Genomic DNA, 15,443 nt, shown 5'->3' with positions numbered 1-15,443 from the left:
GAGAGAGAGAGAGAGAGAGAGAGAGAGAGAAGAAAAATGTTTGCTACAGAGGCAGGAGGGGGAAAGCAAAAGGAAAACTGGGGACATTGATGATGGGAAATGAAATGTGCACTGGTGAAGGGTGTTAGATATTGCATGACTGAAATTCAATCATGAACAACTATGTATCTCACAATAATTAAATTAAATAATTTTTATTTATTTGTTCATTTATTTATTTTGGTTTTGGGGTCACACCCGGCAGTGCTCAGGCATTACTCCTGGCTCTATGCTCAGAAATCGCTTCTGGCAGGCTCAGGGGACCTTATGGGATGCCGGGATTCGAACCACCATCCTGCATGCAAGGCAAATGCCTTACCTCCATGCTATCTCTTCGGCACCCCTATTTATATTTATTTTTTAAAAGCAGGTTATTTATTCATTTATTGATTGTTTTTTGGGCCACACCCGGCAATGCTTAGAGGTTACTCCTGTCTTTGTGCTCAGAAATCACTCCTGGCAAGCTCGGGGGACAATATGGGATGCCAGAAATTGAATCGGGTCTGTCACAGGTCAGCTGCATGTAAGACAATGTCTTACCGCCTGTTCTCCGGCACTAAATTCATTTACTTTAAAAAAGAAAGTACTAACTGATTGATTAACAGATCTATAGTCTCCCGAGTAGCTATTAATTATCCAGGTTAGCAAAGCCTTTCTTGGAGATCATTAAGACCTCAATTATAAAACATTTAGTTTAACAAGAAAAAGTTCCAGTAGCCAGTGCCACTCATGAATTTAAACATAAAACATTAAAATGAAATGATAAATGAAGCAACGTTTTAAAATAAAACAATCCCCACTCTAGGATGAGTTGTTTCATAAATATTAGGCTAGTACTATAAATGAAAATTCATTAATAGATTTCTGTATTCTAAACAAAGCTTTGTACATGTGCAGGCCATGTTAAAGATTACAATATATTTTTAAGTTTTGTTTCTACACTTTAGCAGGTCAACTTGAGTTGGCATAAGACACTCCTTAAACTGAGCAATATGTAGCCGAAAGCAATACCACAATTTAATTCACAATTTCAGCCAAACTGCCAAGTTTACTGTAAGCAGCTAACAGAAACATGACAATCACATGTGTGGCAATCAGTGTTGTCTGGCTTATTTGACTCAGAAAATGACATGGCATATACTTCATAGCCTATCTATATCCCAGGTAAAATAGTGAGTTTCCAACTATTCATTCACGCACTCATTTGTCCATTCATCAATTCTGTCCATGTTAGCCGAATATCAGCTATGAACACTTTCTGCCCAAGCTCTAACCATTTTTGCCCAACAGAACTTTCTGTGACAAGGGGGATGTTATCCAGTGGCACTGTCCCAAGACCAGTAATGAACAGCCCCATGCACCGACTGGACACTTGAGATGAGGTCGTATTGACCATATAAGGGAATTTTTCATTTGGTTTCGTCATTCACTTACATTCAAGTCTCATGTAGATAGTGGTAGGTGTTTATTGAAGGTCAGAGTGCTTTGCATTTTGACCAGTATGTTTGATGGTTTTGAAGTTTCTAATATCTACTTCCAAAATAGTTTTTAAAATAATATAATTTTTGAAAAGTATTCTTATTTGCCACCCCATTTCTGTAGATAAAGAAAAAAGGACAGGGAAATTAAACAAAATGGTCCCTAACATGAACATATATGGACACTCTGAGGTTTAATTCTTCCATAAAAGCCAATACTCCTGTCTGTTCCTTTTCTTGCCTTCCTTTTCCACATATGTCCCGTACATCTGAAGTAAACCTCTCCTTTGGGATCACCCAAAGAAAGTTCTGGAAATGATTTAGGACAAAAGTTTACAAAACAGGCCAAGAAGTAATGGCTAGGTTGACTGTTCAGAAGAGTGTCTACATGTTCATGAGAACGAGGCTTACTGAGGAGGGAGACTTTCAGGGGGGATTATGAATGTACATGCTGGAATTGGCATTTCTTAGTGAGAGCTGGGCACTGGGCACAGTCATCTTGGAAGCCTAAAGATACCATTTTTTTCACTCTATAAGACACACCTGACCATAAAATACATATAGTTTTATATGCTTTCCTCCCCTGCATTCAGGCTTCAGCTCCAGGCAGCATTAGCTCCATAAGACATACTTTTTGGGGGTGTGTATTATGATATGAAAAATATGGTATATCCCAGGGGAGGGAAACTTGTTCAAGAATTTCAGAATTTCATTCAAAAAGTTGTTTCAGAGTCACTTTTGCAAGTAATAAAATTAGCCTTAAAGATTTCCTACCAGATAATAATCCCCTAAACAATAATGTAAAAAACAAAAAGATCAAATTTCTTTGAAATCTCTTAAAATATCACAACTTGATACTATGAAACTCTGAGAAAGAATAAAATCACTCAATTTTTTGCAACATGGATGGGACTAGAAGATACCATGCTTAATGAAGTCAGTTAAAAGGAAAGGGATGTGACCTTTGTGCATGTTGTTAAATGGGGGTCTGAGTTAGCTTTTTTTTTTTTTTGCAAGTGGCTAACCAGTTGTGCCAACACCACTTGCTGAAGAGGCTTTCCTTGCTCCATTTTTCATTTGTTGCCCCTTTATCAATGATTAGTTGATTGTGTGCCTGGAGAACATTCTCTGAATACTCAAGTCGATTCCACTGCTCTGAGGAGCTGTCTTTATTCCAATACCATGCTGTTTTAATAACTATTGCTTTGTAATACAATTTAAAATGAGGAGAGTAATGCCTCCCATATTCCTTTTTCCAAGGATTTCTTTAGCTATTTGTGGGTGTTTATTGTTCCAAATGAATTTCAGCAGTGTTTAATCCACTTCTTTGAAGAATGTCATGGGTGTCTTTAGAGGGATTGCATTAAATCTGTACAATGCTTTGGGGAGTATTGCCATTTTAATTATATTAAATGCCAATCCATGAGCAGGATATATGTCTCCATTTTCTTGTGTCCTCTTTTAAAGACCTTGATATCAGGCCTGAAACCATAAGGCATATAGAACAACATGTAGATAAAAACATTCTGTGACATTGAGACTAAAGGCATCTTCAAGGAGAAAACAGCACTCTTCAAATAAGTGGAAGCAGAGATAAACAGATGGGACTACATTAAACTGAGAAGCTTCTGCACCTCAAAGGAAATAGTGTCTAGGATACAAAGCCAATCACAGAATTGGAGAAATTATTCGCCCAATACCCATCAGACAAGGGGCTAATATAGAAAATATACAAGGTATTGAAAGAACTTAACAAGAAAAAAAATCTAACCCCATCAAAAAATGGGGAGAAGAAATGGAACAGACACTTCTTCAAAGAAGAAATACAAATGGCCAAAACACACATGAAAAAATGCTCCACATCACTAATCATGAGGGAGATATAAATCAAAACTACAATGAGGTACCACAGAGACTGGCACACATCACAAAGAACAAGAACAACCAATGCTGGCAGGGATGTGGAGAGGAAGGAATTCTTATTCACTGCTGGTGGGAATGCCATCTAGTCCAGCCTCTATGGAAAACAATATGACGATTCCTCAAAAACATGGAAATTTAGCTCCCATATGATCCAGCTATACCACTCCTAGGGATATGCCCAATGAACACAAAAATACAATTCAAAAATTCCTTCCTCACACCTATATTCATTGCAGTGCTATTTACAATAGACAGAATATGGAAACAGCCAAGATTCCCTTTAACAGAGGAATGGCTAAAGAAAGTATATACAATGGAATATTATGCAGCCGTCAGGCAAGATGGAGTCATGAAATTTTCCTATACGTGGATGTACATGGAATCTATTATGCTGAGTGAAATAAGTCAGAGGGAGAGAGATAGACACAGAATAGTCTCACTCATCTATGGGTTTTAAGAAAAATTAAGAATATTATTGTTATAATTCCCGGGGCCGGGCGGTGGCGCTAAAGGTAAGGTGCCTGCCTTACCTGCGCTAGCCTAGGACGGGCCGCGGTTCGATCCCCCGGCGTCCCATATGGTCCCCCAAGCCAGGAGCGACTTCTGAGCGCATAGCCAGGAGTAACCCCTGAGCGTCACCGGGTGTGGCCCAAAAACCAAAAAAAAAAAAAAAAAAAGAATATTATTGTTATAATTCCCAGAGACAATAGACATAAGGGCCTGTAGGACTGGCTCACAATATGAAGCTCACCACAAAGAGTGGTGAGTGAAGTTTGGGAAATAACTACACTAACAACTATCATGACAATCTTAATGAGTGAGAGAAGTAGAATGTCTGTCTTGAATACAAGCAGGGGTTGGGAAAGAGGGGTGGGCATTGGTGGTGGGAACATTGCACTGGTGAATGGGGGTGTTCTGTTTATGACTGAAACCCAACTACAATCATGCTTGTAATCATGGTGCTTAAATAAAGATCTAAAAAAGCAACAAAAAAGGAAAGGGATAGAAACTCAATGGTCTCTCATTTGGGACTTATTGACCCTTAGCATATTAGCAACAAGGGGTCAAAGGCAAGACAACCAGAGAATAGAGCCACAAAACAGAGTGTGGATGTGTGTGTGTGCCCCCTGATGATTTTGAGAGGGAGGGACATTGTAGACCTTAAGGGAAAAAGGGAGATACACTGTTGATTGGTGTGGTGTTAGAGAATTATTTATGGGGAAGCCGTCATTAATATTGTCAATCACAGGACCCCAATAACATGAATTCTGGTACTTCAGGAAATGCACCCTCACTCCAAGAAAATATGGTGGAATTTTCAAGGATTTCAGGCATCTCTGGCTTTATATTACATCAAAGGTTATTTCAAATCTCAATCACATTTATTTATTTTGTGAAAGTAAGGCACTACTAATTCCTTCTGGATTTGGTGTGGTTAACATAGAAAATATTTTCCAATTCTAGAGTATTTTTTTGTTTATCATGAAGCAAATCATAGCTGATTTTCAGGAGGTCTTGAATGACATTAGGGCCTGAGGCGGGGAGAGAGAGACAGAGAGCACAATGGAGGTTTTACCAAGATTAACAGCAGGAACTGGTTGGAAGGAAGAATAAAGAATAGAGATAACAGGACATGAATATGAGAAGAGATTGTCTATAATTAATGGGGCTGCAAAAAAGGACTAGGTGAGGAAGGCAGGACAAGGCTGGAGATAAAATGGGAAGAGGGAGAATTTAGATTAACAAACTCCACATTATGTATTTCTCTTCTTTGGCCACCAAAGAAAACCACGCAACTCAGATGTTCCTTAGTTACCTCCTAATATGACAATGAAGTGAAGATGGCAGAGGGAAAGAGCAAGAAAGTAGGGAATATTCATGCATTATTTGGACGTACTAGTCCAATCCAATGTGATTTCGCTCAGTCATGATCAATGATTTGTTTTGAGATATTATACCTACAAAGCTTCTGATGAGAGCAGAGCATGAAGGCATAAAATAGAAGGCAGGGGCTGGAGCGATAGCACAGTAGTAGGGTGTTTGCCTTGTATGTGGCCTACCTGGGACTGACCCAGGTTTGATCCTCAGCATTCAATATGGTCCCCTGAGTCTGCCAGGAGCAATTTCTGAGTGCAGAGCCAGGAGTAACCCCTGAGCACCGCTTGGGGTACCCCCCCCACACCAAAAAAAAAAAAAAAAGAAGGCAACAGCCATGATCAGAGCCTTTACATAGCCTTTGAAATTTCTTTCTTATTGTCAAATGATTTTGTCACAATAGCTTGCCCTGGTCTCCCTGAAGACTGGTCCTCCTCTCAGTTTTCTGCCATGGAAAGTGGGACCCAATCAGATCAAATTGGCCCAAGAATACATAATTCAGGTTGATTCAGATGACCCCAAGGAAAAGGCTTTTTTCTGTTTATTTAATCTGTAATGGCTTCAAAGGATTTATTTTTTTTTTTATTTTTTGCTTTTTGAACCACACCTGGTGATGCTCAGGGGTTACTCCTGGCTATGCACTCAGAAATCGCTCCTGGCTTGGGGGACCATATGGGATGCCAGGGGATCGAACCGCGGTCTGTCCTAGGTTAGCGTGTGGAAGGCAAATTCCCTACTGCTAGCGCCACTGCTCTGGCCCCAGGAATTTTTAAAATTTTATATAAGCGCCGTGGTTACAAAATTTTTCTTGATTGAATTTCGTTTTTGTTTTTGTTTTTGTTTTTGGGCCACACCCGTTTGACGCTCAGGGGTTACTCCTGGCTATGTGCTCAGAAATCGCCCCTGGCTTGGGGGGACCATATGGGACGCTGGGGGATCGAACCGCGGCCCGTCCTAGGCTAGCGCTTGCAAGGCAGACACCTTACCTCCAGCGCCACCTACCCGGCCCCTTTCTTGGTTGAATTTCAACAAAATTTTCCTAATTGAGTTTCAGTCATAAAATATACACTACCCTTCACCAGTGCACATTTTCTACCACCAATGTCCCCAGTTTTCCTCTTTCTGTCCTCCCAGTCTGCTTTGGGGCAGATATTTTACTTCTCTCTCTTCCTTTTTTTCCCTTTATGACACTGTGGTTTGCACTATTATAAATGACAGGGTATCATGCATTTCTTTTTATCCCCTTTCAGCACTGAGTTCTTGTCCAGAGTAACCAGTTCCAATAATCACTGTCCTAATGGTCTCTTCTCTGCCCTAACTGCACTCCCTATTCTTTGTGGCAAACTTCCTACCATGTGCTGGTCCTCCTGGCCCTCATCAATATTGTTTTAAACCTTTGGTTTCTATAAAAGCAGCCCCTGACAGGTAGATAATAGACGAAACCTGTTCTCCTGCAACTACTTAGTCATGAGTTCAAGAGCCAGATGAAAAGACAAGATTAAATTCCTACAGCAACTGTCCAGATTACATAAAATCATATTATTCTTTGTCCATCAGCAGAAAGGACCTCAGTCCCCAAGACAAAGCAAAATAACTCCCTTCCTCTGCCAAAGTACAATCATTACAAATCATGTATCTATGACAGTCTGTGCTCTTTCTTTATTTTTTTCTAGATACCTTTCTACTATCTGGAATGCTCTTGATAATTTAAGGCAGGGTTAGGCAAGTCATGTCTATAAAAATGAAGACCCAGAAGCCCAGAAAGGTGAAGTAACTAACTTTGCGTCAGTCACAACAAATGAGTTCCATATTCAGATAGAAATTAGACTCCAGGGGCCAGAGTGACAGCACAGAGGTCAGGCATTTGCCTTACACACAGCTGACCTGAGACCTACCTGGGTTCAATCACTGGCATCCCATATGGTCCCCCCAGCCTGCCAGAAATGATTTCTGAGTGCAGAACCAGGAATAACCCCTGAGTGCAGCCAGATGTGGCCCAACCCCAAATAAACAACAACAAAAAGAAATTAGACACCAGTGTAGAATCCAAATAGAACTTGACTTCTATTCCTGTATTCCTGTAAGTTGGCTCAAATATCCAACTTCAGGTTTTCACTAAAATTAAATTTTCTTTTTGATTTGGGGGCCACACCTAGCAGCACTGAAAGGTTATTCCATGGCTCTGTACTCAGAAATTACTCTTGGCAGTGTTCTGGGAACCAACCATATGAGGTGCTGGGAATTAAAACTGAGTTGTTTACATACAAAGCAAGCACCCATGCAAAATAACATCAATATAATCTCACACAATTATCTAACACATAAAACACGCTCATGAGATTTTGGTTTTGTTTCAATAAACTAGATACAATCTCTACCTTTAAAAATATTGTCCAAACTGGGAGATAAGAAAACAGAGAAAGAGGCCGGAGAGATAGCACATATGATCCCCCGTGCTTGCCAGGAGCGATTTCTGAGCACAGAGCCAAGAGTAACCCCTGAGCACTGCCAAGTGTGACCTCCCCCAAAAGAACAAAAAAGTAAACAGAGAAAGAAATAAAAGAAAACAGAGCAAGAATCAGTTAAATGAATTAGGTTTCCCAGATAGATAAGGTGCAATGAGCATAGTATACCAGGTTAGTCCGTATTTTTCAATTATTTGCTCAATAGATGTATATTGAGCAGATACAATGAGCCATCTGTTATACTGCTGTGTGCTGGACACATGGAGATGAAAAGGTATATGATTATATCTTTAGAATTGCTAGGAAATAAACACATACATCGGAGCTAAACGCTATTCAACGAAGCTATTTTTAGGGCCAAGAGACACACCTACAAGGAGTAGTGGGATCACAGAGAAAGATCCACAAATGTACATGGGGCTGAGAGAAGTTTGCATGTAGGAGGAATCTGACTCAACAAGTTCCATTCTACCTATCTTGTGCTTCTGGAACTCATCTCATAGCCAGAACAGTTGGCACACAGAGAACCAAAATAGACTGTGGAAAGTGCCTCTGCATTTATAAATATGAAGGCATTCTCTTTAGAAAGCAAGTAAGGAGGCATCTTAGTGCTGAGGACTCAACTGGGCCCTGGAGCAAAAACAGAAGGCTACTTAGGTAAAGTCCATTTAGTGGCTATTGCAACTAACACTGAGATGAGTGAACACAGGGTGCAAATCTCTCTCTTCAAATTCATGGCTTTTTTCCCTTTAACTATACACTCAGAAGAATAACTGGATAATATAGTAGTTTTGTTTAATTTCTGCAAAATTTCATAATATTTTTTATAATGGTTGCACCAATTTTCTTTCCTACCAACAGTGTTGAGAGCTCCATTTGGTCTGCATTTTGGTCCAATATAATTATGAAAGTCTTTTAAAAGAGAAGTAGGAGGAGGATGAGAGCAGAAAAGGAGATGTGATTACAATAGTGGAGGGTATGTAAGAGAAAGAAAGGGAAAGAGGGAAAGAGAGACCAGTGGCTATTTTATTTCTGGGTTAGAAGATGGAGTTAAGAATAAATATAGAGGTGACCAGGTGACCAGATGAAGCCAGAAAAAGCAAGGCAGGAAGACAGGCTTTTCCCTGACAATTCCAGAGGAAAGACAGTAATGTGAAATCTTTGAACTTTTTTTTAAACTTTATTTATTAATTGATTAATTGATTGGTTGTTGGGCTACACCCAGCAGCGCTCAGGGGTCACTCCTGGCTCTGCACTCAGAAATCTGGCAGACTGGGGGACAATATGGGATGCTGGGAATTGAACCAGGTCCCTCCTGGGGTCAGCCACATGCAAAACAAATGCCCTACCACTGTGCTATCTCTCCAGCTCAAATCTTTGAACTTTTTTTTTTTGCATTTTTTGCATTGCTTCTAGATTTGGGGTATGTGGTTAGTGTGAGTAGGTACATGGGATAAAGAGGGAAATGAGGGCCCAGAGAGATAGCACAGCGGCGTTTGCCTTGCAAGCAGCCGATCCAGGACCAAAGGTGGTTGGTTCAATCCCGGTGTCCCATATGGTCCCCCGTGCCTGCCAGGAGCTATTTCTGAGCAGACAGCCAGGAGTAACCCCTGAGCAACGCCGGGTGTGGCCCAAAAACCAAAAAAAAAAAAAAAAGAGGGAAATGATAATTTCAGTATTGCAAATGTTGGATTTTATTCTGGTGAACACACTTGGAATTAAGACCAAAGTAAAACCTATTGAGGGGCCAGAGAGGTGGCGCAGAGAGGTAGGGCGTCTGCCTTGTACACACTAACCTAGGACGGACTGTGGTTCAATCCTGGGCATTGCATATAGTCCCCCAAGCCAGGAGCGATTTCTGAGTGCATACCCAGGAGTAACCCCTGAGCATCACTGGGTGTGGCCCAAAACCCAAACCAAACCAGCAAACATAAAACAAAGTAAAACCTACTGAATTCGAAGCTTGCGCTATATAGGACATGGTAATTCAAGGGTTATCAAGGGAATAAGGCAATACAAGGGAAAGGATTATCATGAGTTCAAGAATTGGAAAGTGCCTGGGGTCATGCCCTGGAAAATAGCACCCTTGAGTAGTTCTCAGCAGAAACAAGGAGTAGCCCAAGAGAAAGGAGGGAAACCTTGAGTGTGTTGTGTCACAAAAGCTTGAGTGAGGGCCTAGAAAGGGAATTGTCAAATTAAAGTAAAAAACAGGGGTAGGTGATGCTTGGGCCCTGGGTCATATAAAACCCATGAAATCCTGTGGCTTGTCTTGGCACAGGACAGGGAATTCATGCCTAGCTCTCAGCAGCTGCCCAGGGCCTCACGACACACGAATAATGTTAGAAATAGCCCAATGCCCTTGGTAGAAGAAAAAGGTTTCCCTACTATTGCTCTAAAAAATTTTTTTGAGAGATCCCTCTTCTTTTGTTTAGTGAAAATGCATAGCATGAACTTAGCTGCCAACAGCCTTTCAAGTGTCCATTATCTGAGAAAACTAAATGTCTTTTTTACTTTGTGGCATTCACAATTGATCTCATTGATTTCCTGTTGGGGAGAAGGATCTATTGTTTGGGGCTGACCTCTGTCTCTGCACCTAAGGATCATTCATGGGGCTTCAGGGGATCATTGGGTGTTCTGGGGAAGGAACCTGGGCTGTCCTTGCTCAGGGCAATCTCTCTATTCACTGTACCACCTCTCTGGCTCCATATCTCATTGATTTCTCTCCATCACCTAAGATGTGCTGGAGGTAAGGGTGGAAAATTGTTTTAGTATAAACTGCAGGGAGAATCAAAAAGAAGTGAAATTCTTAATCCAGGCACTTGGTCCTAAATAGAGAGCAAAATATTTTAATTTATTTTGGGATTTAAGTTAAACTCACTGTTGAAACATGAATTAGAGCCAGGAACATAATTTTTTTGGGGGGTCATACCCAGCAGCGCTCAGGGAGTTACTCCTGGCTCTAAGTTCAGAAATCACTCCTGGCAGGTTCAGGGGACCATATGGGATGTCAGGATTCGAACCACCATCCTTCTGATGCAAGGCAAACGCCCTACCTCCATGCTATCTCTCTGGCCTGAGGAACATTATTTTAAGCGCAGTTTGGGATGAAAGATGCAATGAATTCAAGAAATCAGAAAGAAACATGGATAAAGGAAGTGCTCATGAATTCTGGAAACCTTTACTCCTGGTTGCATGTTGATGATTTACACTGAGGACCGAGTATTGGAATGTACTAGGTTAATTAGCAAGGAAAAATAAGAACGAAAAACATATTATTGCTTGGGTTGATCAAAACAACTTAAAAATATCAAAGTTCCTTTAGTTATTATGAGTGAGTTTCCAGTAACACAAGAAGTAGTGCTTTGTTAACTTTTTCAAGAACGTAAGCTGAAAGACTTGATTTTTGAAAGAAAAAAAAAAAGAAAGAAAAGAAACAATAGAAACCAACCAGTTCCTTGGCTAGAATGATGAAATTTGCCCAATCACCTAGAACAGTGATACCTGTCATGTGGAAGTGCCTTAAAAATGATAATCTGAACAAGCTACACTTTAAATCTGATAGAAACATTAAAGCTATTGAACAAGAAAGACCATCAACACAAAGAAAGCTTATTTACTGGAGGTAATTTCCAGAGCCTTTCTCCTACATTACAGGACAGTACCTTGTAGTTGCTAATATCACTCAAGATCCCATAATTAGTTAAATTCAAAGACAACATCATCATTTGAAATCTGAGATATCCATATACAAATAAATGGCATTTATAAAGATCATTGGGATAATGAGTTAAGATTTGGTCAGTGTCATCCATTGTTCTGGTAGGGGCAATTTTGGGTACATAAAACAATAATAATTTTCCAAATATCAAGAGCTTAAGCTTCTGAACAAGGCACTCCAGATATTTCGAGAACTCTGTTCCAGTTCAAACATTCATCTCATGTTAAAACATCCATCAAAAGAGCTGTCACTCACCCAATTGCTGTGTCTGATAAAAACTCCTAAATTACACCTCAGAAAAAGAAGTCCACTAGTGCGCTAGAGAAAAGTTAAAAGATGAATGAATCTAAAAATCTGATCTTAGGGTAACAAAATGGGTATATATATATATATATATATATATATATATATATATATATATATATATATATATATATCTCAGCTCTCTGTGTAAAAGATTTGTGTGCCTCTTGCATTTCCCATTTTGGTGAATGTCACTGCTGCCCTTCCAGTTGCTCAAGTTGAAAACCTCAAAGTCATCACTACATCTCTCTCCTTCCTCACACTCCATGTTCAATTAACTGCCCAATCTCGTTGATCTTATGACTTCAATGTATTTGGCATCTGACCCCTCCTGTCTGCCGCCATTCATTCCTTCTGCCTGGATTTTGTCATGACCTTGGAATTTACCTTCCTTCCTAGTTTTGACAACATCCTTTCCCCATTACTTATCTACATTACCACCACATTTTTCTTCCTATATTTTGTATGATTTCATTTCTTTGCTAAAGTGGTGAGCAACTGCTATAAATACCCAGCCTGAAATGCAGGGACTTCAAAGTACAGCAAATATGGTTGCAGCTTGGTTCTCCATGGAGATACACAGAGAAATAGGGAACAATCAGAAATCATTTAGAAACCACTCTAGACATTTTTGTGTTGTGTGCCTATTGAACAGCATCTTAATTTTATTGATTGAGGTATTTGCTATATGATAATGCTAAAAAGTATCATGTAATTTCAACACCAAACCATCATCAGTGTACCCAATTACCCCGATGACTCCCCCAACCTCACTTTCAACAGTCCCTGAAATTCAGTCTGTGAATAAATTCTCTTATTGTGTGGTCTTTGGTTCCTTGCTGCTAACTTATTGTAAATGTTTTATTTATTTATTGTTTGGGGGATACATCTGGTGGTGCTCTATGCTCACTCCTGGATCTGTGCATAGAGATCACTCCTGATAGACTCAGGGAACCAACAATATAGGGTTTCAGGGATCAAATCTGGGGTAGACACTTGATGCCTTACCTGCTGTATTTTTGCTTTTGCCCAACCTTGGATCTGTAACTCCTATACATGAGAAATATCATTCTGTATCTATCCTTTTCTTTTTTCTTTTCTGTTTGTTTTTGAGTCACACCCGGCAGCACTCAGGGGTTACTCCTGGATCTTCACTCAGAAATCGCTCCCAACAGGCTCAGGGGATCATATGGGATTCTAGGGGTTGAACCTGGGTCCATCCCGGTTGGCTGCATACAAGACAAAAGCCCTATTACTGTGCTATCACTCCGGCCCCTGTATCTATCCTTTTCTATCTGACTGACTTCACTCACCTGGACTATATGATTTACTCTATTTTAAAATAGAGAACTCCAATGTATTCTCTGTGCCATATTTTGAGCTTTTACATTCATCTAGGCATATTTGCTTTCTAACTCCAACAGTCTCATAGTAAGCCTTTAAATTTTTCCCAACTTTCAATACCTGCATCTCATCCAGGAAGAAGCTAGGAACTTATTATACTAACTTCCTTTCTTGTTTTCACTTTATAGTGCTTATCCAATTTCCCTAAATTTATTTCTCTCTTTTCATATCAAGTTACTAAGGAAGGGGCTTGCTGTCCCCAAGATGGAGAGCTGCTGGTTTAATGGTCTTTTATTCCACCATAGCTGCTACTTAGTGTTTTGGAAGTGGGAGCCATTCATCAACCATATAATTGAAATAAACCTACAAGAAACAAGAAAGAAGTCTTCAACACTAACAATGAGTCCTAGTGTACTTAGAAGTTAAGACAGATCAAAATGTTAACATACACAATTTAGTTTAGAAAAAAAAAGATGTTAAAACCATGGTGAAACATTTGTCACAAAATCAAAATACACTGCTACAAAAATAAACACAGTGCCTGGTAATTTTTTAGCAGCAGGAAAACATTTTGCTTTGGCAATCCTCTCACTCCACGACAATTTCTCTTTAACTAAATGTGAGCTTTCTTTTTTGTTTTGTTTTTGTGTGCTTTTTTTTGGGCCCCACACTGTGATGCTCAAGGGTTACTCCTGGCTATGAGCTCAGAAATCGCTTCTGGCTTGGGGGAACCATATGGGACTCTGGGGTTCGAACCCAGGTCAGTCCTGGGTCAGCTGAGTGCAAGGCAAACGCCTTACCTCTGTGCTATATCTCCAGCCCCTGAATATGAGCTTTGAAAAAAGATGTGTAGCCAGGTATGAAGTGATATTACAGTGGGCAGAGAACTTGCCTTGCACATAGCTGATCTGGGTCCGATCCCTGGTATCCCAGAGTGTCTCCAAGATCAAAAAAGAGTACAGAGCCAGCCAGGATTAACTATTGAACATTTCTGGGTATGGTACAAGAACAAAACAAAAAATTTGGACATTTTTAAAAAAAATTGGACACAACTATTGGCAGAAAAATTCTTGGTCATAGAAAAGCAGGATTTATTCCATCAATATCATGAAAGATGAAAGACATATATGGATCAATATTCTCCTTCAAATAAGAAGGCAAAGGTGAGAAAATGCAATTTGTTCTGCTTTATTCCAAATCCTGTCTCTCCAAAGCTTACAATGAAAACACATGGAACTCACCACACCAAACTAAACATTAAGGTGATTAATAATTAAGTATATTCTGCCATCAATGTAAAAAACCTCATTAGACCTTTATAGGAATTACGTACCCACACTGACTCACAAATACAGCACTATAAAGAACTTGTATTTCACAATGCCTTCATACAAAACTGATTAGGAAATGTGTGTTACTTCCCAACAATGGCCAATGACTGTATTCATGTGAGATTTGAAAAACTGAATGACAAATAAATCAAACAGCTTCATTATGGAAACTCACAAACTAGTAAGTGGTATTTTTGAAATTTTGAGGTTGCCTGATTGTGTCATGATGCAAAAGCACACAATCCTACAAATTCCATGCATTGAAGCATGACACATTTGACATTTGTTTCAATTTGTTTTGAGAAGGTTAAAAAAATGCATGTTTCTGGAAAATAAAATTTGTGTATGTACTCAGATACTGAAGACAATATATTTATATCTTAATGTTCCATCATCAGGGCTGTAGAGATAGCAGAGGTAGGGCCTTTGCCTTGTATGTGGCTGATCAGGGAGGGACCTGGTTCCATTCCTAGCATCCCATATGGTCCTCCAGCCTGCCAGGGGTGATTTCTGAGTGCAGAGCCAGGAGTAAGTACTGAGTACTGCTGTGTGTGGCCAAAAACCAAAACCAATCAATCAATAAAGTTTAAAAGTATTCCATCATTTATTATAATATAATGGCAAAAAGTTAAGACAACTTTTTTTTCCTCTAAGTTTCCAGCATATTTTTATAAATTTACATATTGTATTTATATTTCGATTCTGTGTGTCATATTTGCACTGACCCAGTGTAATTATGTATCAGCAGGGCAAGCTCTTTCTTTTCTTTTGTTAATGAAATGAATGGGTGGATTACATTGTAGTTGATGCTAGTATTGAAGACAGGCGTCAGAATATTTAATGGAATAAATTATTCAAAACAAAGATTAAAAGCAATGAGTATGTAAATTATATAAGGCATTTATAGATTAATAAAGCAACATATTAATATAAAAGAAATACTTAAAGATTCAAATGCATCTACAAA

Source organism: Suncus etruscus, chromosome X (assembly GCF_024139225.1).
Source record: "Suncus etruscus isolate mSunEtr1 chromosome X, mSunEtr1.pri.cur, whole genome shotgun sequence".
Lineage (NCBI taxonomy): Eukaryota > Metazoa > Chordata > Mammalia > Eulipotyphla > Soricidae > Suncus > Suncus etruscus.
The sequence above is the reverse complement of the archived record's forward strand: the minus strand, read 5'-3'. Positions refer to the sequence as shown.